We start from the raw sequence: 6,702 nt of genomic DNA on the forward strand, positions 1-6,702 counted from the left end.
CCAGCCCTACCCTCAGGCTTCCAGGTTCAGCCTGAGGAAACCACAGCCCTCACCCCGCTCCCTCAGAGCCACAGGCATTGTGGTACCTAAACCCACAGCCCTTGCGTACACTGGCTGAGGTGCTCTGGTGACCAGGTGAAGCACGGCAAAGGACCAGGAAGAGAATAAGGATACCCAAGACAGTTTCTCGCACTAGGACATCCAGGAAACACGGCCCTCAACCCAGCCCCTCTATACAGGAAGGTAAGGGGCTGCAAGGGTCCCCCCTCACCCCCTCCACACACACTCTAGGAAGTACAGGCAGAGCCCTGGGCACAGCCTCACCACTCTCAGCACTGTCTCTTCATAAAGATACCTAATTCAGATAGCGAAAACACACTAGGGTCAACAACCTCAGCAGATAGGTCTTATCCTCGTTTTGTGGATGAGAAAACCGAGGCCTGGGCGACAATGCTCTGAAGTCTCACAGGGTACAGGGTTCTACCAGGCATGCCTGTTCATCTGTAAGAACACAGGGCACAGTGTGCACCAGCCCAGGGAACCTAGTGTTTACTCAGAGGCAAGCCCATCCCCCCCAGATAGTCTGTGCCGGCCCCTAGGTGCCCTCTCCACTCTAGAGCACCCAGCCAGCCAGGGCAGCCCAACTGCCTCCCTGGTTCTGGATTCCTAGGCTGAGTCCCTTCCCTTGCCTTCTCTGGCATTGTCCCCATGCCCCCACCTTCGCATACAGGCAAACAAAAGGTTGAGAACTGTGGCTGCCCCTGAAGCTGGGGTGTCCCAGGGAGTGTCCACAGGTCCTCTGAATAGGCAAGAAGGGAACAGGTCATCACGAGGTCACTTGCTTGGGACCTGGCATACTGAGCCTTGACCTGCTGATGTTTTCTCGTTTGAGCACCTATCACCTCTGTATTGTAGGACCAGGGCAGGAAGCCAAGGAGGGTGGGGGAGGAGTGGCTGGGAAAGAAGACAGTCGCTGGGCTTACCAACTGTCTAGCCACTGGGTTGCATTAGGAGGCTGGCCGCACAGTCTGCATAATCTGAGATGTTTGAGTGGCACACATCTGTGCCAGTGCTGCCTGGGGATCAACAGGTTGCTCAAGGCCCATGAGCCACCAACTGGCATGGCCACCAGCCTGATCGGCAAGGGGAGCACGCTGGACCCTCAGTCCTTCAGGAGCAGGCTCTGTGGGCTCTGGGTGTTCCACCCCACACCGCTCTTTCCCAGTGCCCTCTCCTTCCTCAGTGATCCTGTTCTGGCTGCTCATTAGAATCACCTGAGGGCCCTTTAGAATACAGATCCTTAAGTCCACCCCAGACCACTTAAACCTCAGTCTCTGAGGGTGGACATTCTGTTTTTAAGTGCCTAGATGACTCAAAAGTCATCTACCAGAACTGAGAACCGCCACTCCGACTAGTTGTGGAGGAAAAGTCACCCCAAACTGTTCCAGGCCTGACACGCAGGTATGGCAGACAAGCTATGGGCAGGGCTTAGGAGGAATGACATGCATTGTTCCATCTGAAAGATCAGGCATGGGTTCATTGCAAAAGAAAAAAATTCAGGAAACCAAGAAAAGTACACAGAAAACAGGATACACCGGGAGCCTTTCCCCAGGCAGGGATGAGGAAGGAGCCCCAGTAAGAGCCCCAGCTAGTTGATAGCTCCCTGCTTTTATACTGAGGTTGGGAGCAGAGTGGCTACCCCACTTCACATCGGAGCAGTGGGCCAGGCAGGTCACCAGCAACACCTCTCCTGGCCAGAGGAGTGGCGAGGGGTGGCGCCTTCCCGGCCTCTCATGTCTAACTGGCGTGGGTGCTCCCACAGGGCAGGGCCAGACTTCCCCCGCCGCTGAGACGCAAGACGGCAGCCCCTTCTGGTTCTCAGCAACCTAGGCCTGTTCTCTGGGCTGCCATCGGGCTTGGACCCTCCTCCACACGGCCCGTGGACACAGGGCTAGCTCCATCTCCTCCGGCCCTGGAGGTTCCCTTGGTGCCCGCGGGGAGTCGCTCTCCGACCATGCGCGCCCCCGTGGCCGGGGACCCTGTCACTGCTCTTCCGCGGCCTGCAGCCAGGTTTGGGGGGGCGATGTCAGGAGGAGAGGCCCCACGCGGGCCCAAGGCTACTCTCCTCAAGGGCGTGGGGCCGGACATGTCCAGACCGTGGGACCCAGGACCCGAGTGAGGCCGCCCCATCCTGGGTGCAGGTCCTGTACGCTCCCCGGAGGGGCGCACCACACCCCCCGCTGCGGGACTTGGTCCTCAGGAGAGGTGACATCTTGCATCTGTGGGGGAGGGATTCAGGTGAGGCCCGGGGCCCCAGGACAAGGAGCGGGGAACCAGAGAGCAGGTAACCTAGGGGCGGGGCTTGGAGCAGGCCGGCCTCCATCGCCGCCTTCCCCGCCCACTAGGCCTAAGTCAACACCGAGGCAGAGCTGGTGGGCTGGGCCTTAGGAGACAAGCCCAGGGAGTGGGGCGGGAGCACCACGTACTGCTGAGAACCCTCGGACCCTGCAGGGCGAGAGCAGAGGCAGTCAAGGCCAGAGCGGTGCTGGCCAAGGCAAACCAGGCTCAGTGTCCTTCAGACTCCAAGCCTGGATGTGTGGGAGGGTGGCCGAGCAGGAGGAAGGGGTGGCAGAGCCCCCTCCTTGTTCTGAGTAGGAGGAAGAGAGAGGCTGGTACCGCCTCCTTGTAGCATACTAGCTGCCTGTGAGCACTGCTCAGGACCTCGGTGTCCTCTCCGTGTGTCAAGGGCCTGATCCCATGGAGCTTGTCCACACCAGACACAATACAGTGCTGCTCATCTAGGCCCCAGGCCAGGCCCTGGGCCCACTGCCATCTCTCTCGGCTCACAGGTTACAGGGGAGCCTGTTCTGGAGTAGGGCAGTTATGCCCACCCAAGTTCTTCTAGGTCCCAGAGACCCAGAGATTTCTAAGGGGAGGGGTCTTGGAGAGGTCCTTGTGCCTCCCCAAGCTAAGCTGCTGAGGCTGCATGGTGCCAGGTGGGCTGTCCTACCCTGCCTACAACAGGCATGGAAGGAGGTATCATTTTGGTTGAGTCCAGAACGTGGAAAAGGAACGACGGGCAGATCAAGGAGAGAGGCCTATCGGCAAAAGAAACAAGTGCAAAGATCCAGAGACTAGAATGAGGTTGGCATAAGAGACACAGGAATTCTGTAGCTGTGGAGAGAATAGAACTGGGGAGAGAGATAGGAGATGCAGCCAAACGGACAGGCAACTAGGGATATTATTTTAGAGATGCCAGTGGAAGATCTGAAGCAGGGGAGTGGCATGATCTGATTTATGACTGAACCGTCTCTCTGGCTATGGTGGGAAGATGGACATAGGGGCCAGAGAGACTGATGCAGGAGCTCAGGGTACCAACTAGTGTGAGAGGCTGCCTCCCAGAGCAGGCTGGCCAGGCCCAGGAGCCCAGATGAACCAACCACTGGCCAGCCTGGTGGGTGTGAGGGAAGAAGAGGAACTTGGGATGGCTCCCAGGTTTGGGGCCTGGGGCAACCAGCTAGATGTTTCTGCCCTTTTCAGAGGCTGTGAGGAGGCAGATCTGAACGAGGCCTGACGTGGATGTCCAGCGTGAAGGCAGACGTGCCAGGAGAAGCGTGACCAGATGAAGGAGATGGATGCAGGCTGAGGGGGGTTGGGAAGACCGGGAGCCGGGGTCAGAAGGGACGCTGGCGTTTCCGTGGTGTTTGAAGCCTGGGGACAGGAACTTGGGAAGAAAATAGAAAGGCGGCAAGAGCGAAGGCCTGAGCTCTGCTCCTGACACTGAGAGGCCTGAAAGAAGACTGTGGAGCAGCCGGTGCAGCGGGGAAAAAACTTGGGCTGGGGGCTGATTCAAGGGGAAGGGGTGGTCAGCAAGTCTCTGGCTGTAGGGCCCGGTGGTAAGGTGAAGACAGGGAGTCAACCCCCAGCTTTCGGACTCTGGCACCTAGGAAGGAAACTTTTCCAGGGAATGAGGAACAAAGACCAACCACAATGAGCAAAGAAGTTGAGATGAGATGGGGAGAAGTAAGTGCACAGCATTTCGCTGGACACCGGACAAAAGGGGCCAGGAAACAGGTGCTCAACTAGGCAGAGCCACACTCACACATGCATGCGCTGTGCACACGCAGGTCCCAAAAGGCAACAGAGGCTCAAAAAGGCATTCTCTCACACACGAGGTCAGACACGCACAGGTATTGGCCAAGTGCCCTGTGACATGGGCCTCCATTCATACACAGGGACCCAGTAACTCTATCTGTTACACAGTCACACACTGGCAGTACGTCCTCCCAGGCACAGTTGGGCCTAGATGTCCTGGAGTCGCCCCAGCCTGTGACAGGGAGCAGTGGCAGTGAGCGCTGAACATGGAGAAAGGGTCTTGGGGTCAACGGCGGCTTCCAGCAGTGCTTCTGCATTGGAAGGGGGGTCCACGCTGGCTGCACTGTAGCTGGGACTGAGGCCACGATGGCCCTGGAGTTTCTGGAAGGCTCTATTTCCAGCTCCTCCCCCACCCCACAATCAGGAAGGAGAGGAAGGGGCAGCAGAGACGTGGGAGAGGCATCTTTCCTGGCAGGGGCTGGACTGGCCTCTCCCACAATGGGTATCAGGGCTCCCTGGGGAGGGCTGTGCCAGGCAGTGAGCCCAACTTAGGCTGTGAAGGACAGCGGAGGTGCAGGAGCGAGCCTGGCCCCCTTCCCCACCTTCTGAAGTGGCCTGGGTCCAACAAAGCCAGACTGCCAACCCACCCTGCAATAAATAGCCTTGGTCCCGCTTCCTCTTTAAGTTTCCTGGGGTGGCCTGGCCTACTGGAAGTCGGGATCAGTGGCTGTCAGAAGGGAAGTCACGGTGGCTTCCACAGCCCACATCTCAGCAGAGCCCAGGCCTCCGCCCCCTGCTCTCTCTGGCCACCAGTCCAGCCGTGGCCCTGGGGGCAGGACTGGCTCCTCTCAGAGAGCTGGGTCAATATTTGTTGACTGACTGACTGACTGACTCAGCGTGAATGCCCCCGCCCGCCAAGCACTGAGGTATGTTCTGCTGGGCCAGGCCGGGACAGGGATTGAGTTACAGTGGCGATAGGCAAAGCCGGGCCCCATGCCAAGCCCAGCACTGCCCACAGGCAGGGTGAAGGCAGGAGCAGTTTCCAGCAGGTAGGCTGGGTGGGGAGGAGACTCCCGGGGCCAGGGTGGGAGGGCTGCTCTGAATCAGGAGCACACCACGTGGGGTCACTGGGCTCAGGGTTGCCCAGGGGCCGGCAGAGCTGGGGAGGCGGCAGAGCTGGCCAGCAGGTGAGAACACTGGCCGGGGCAGGGAGGCTGCAACCAGAGCAGCTCTGGGTGGAGCGGGGTCGGGGCGGGGGTGGGGGGAGGGGAGAAAGTGGCAGATTTTCTGCAGGATGGGGGTGTCTGTCTCCCAGAGTCCATACCCTGGGGGCCCCAGGCCTTCCCCCCTCCTCCCACTCCAGGAGGCAGCGCCCCTCCTCGCTTCCTGGAAGTCAGGCAAAGTGACCTCGGAGTCCGCCCCTTCACAGGTGCCTCAGGAGGAGGAAGTTCACACCCCGGGGAGACAAGGGGCAGCAGACCCAGAGGAGGCTCTGGGTAAAGATGGGCGGGGGGCAGGGGTAAGGGAGGGATGAGGGGACCCCAGGGAGAGAAGGGAGCACCTGAACGGGAGGAGAACCCAGGGGACAGACAGGGGCGTCTGGAGGGAGAAGCATACACAGTGGGGTGGGGGAGTCACGAGAGAAGGGGGCAGAGAGGAGAGAGGATGTGTGGGGGATGGTGGGGCACCCAGGGAAGGAGGGGGCACCAGGAGAGAAGAGCAAGTCAGAGGAGGAACTGGGCATCTGAGAGAGAACGAGGGCCATGGGGGGACAGAGTGAGCCCCCAGGGAAGAGAAAAGGGCTTCCAGCAGGAGAGGGCGCTGAGTGTGTGTGTGGGGGGGGGGGTGTCCCCACTCAAGGCAGGTGATGGAAGGGGAAGAGGGGACATGCTTGGGTGCGAGAGCCTGTGGGTCTGAAGGGGCACCCTAGGGAGGAAGGGGCCACCTAGGGGAAGAAGAAGAGGGTGCTGGGGGGAGAGGGCCCCCACCCTTTGAGCACCCCTTCTCCACCCCCCAGCACCCACGTGGAAGACAGGTGACATGGATGAAGCCTCAGGCCCTGGGAGCCTGAGAGTGTGACTCCCCAGGCTAGCATTGGATATCGGGGCACCCTGCGAGCCCCTTGGGGGTGATGCTGTCCCCCCACAGTGAAACCAGCCCAGTGCCAACTTTCTCCCCACAGGAAGCCCTGGTGACCCCTCTGCTGAGCCAGCCAGGCTTCCTGTCCCTCTGCCGCTGCTTCCCAGTTACAGCTCCCGGTCTGTCCCTCTCGTCACTGCCTGCCTGTGCCCTGGTCGCTGTCAGCAGTCACTGCTTCTGCCCGTCACCGCCGAATGTCACTGTGCCTGTCACTTGACCTCACTGCGTGTTTCCCTTTGCTTGAGACCACCGTTACACGGTCACCACGTCTGCCCGAAACTGCCGGCACTGCCACAGCAGTTCTGGGAGCAGTGAGAGCGCACGGTGACTCCATCCACTTTCCCCTCCGCAGTCATGGGCTGATGGACCTTCAGGGTGTCAGGCAGTGGGAGCCGGCAGTAAATGAGAAGCCCCTGGCCCCGGAATCCTGTGCTCTAGTGAGGGAGACCAGGCGGTGAGCACTCGGGG

This window comes from Capricornis sumatraensis, chromosome 10 (assembly GCF_032405125.1).
Source record: "Capricornis sumatraensis isolate serow.1 chromosome 10, serow.2, whole genome shotgun sequence".
NCBI lineage: Eukaryota > Metazoa > Chordata > Mammalia > Artiodactyla > Bovidae > Capricornis > Capricornis sumatraensis.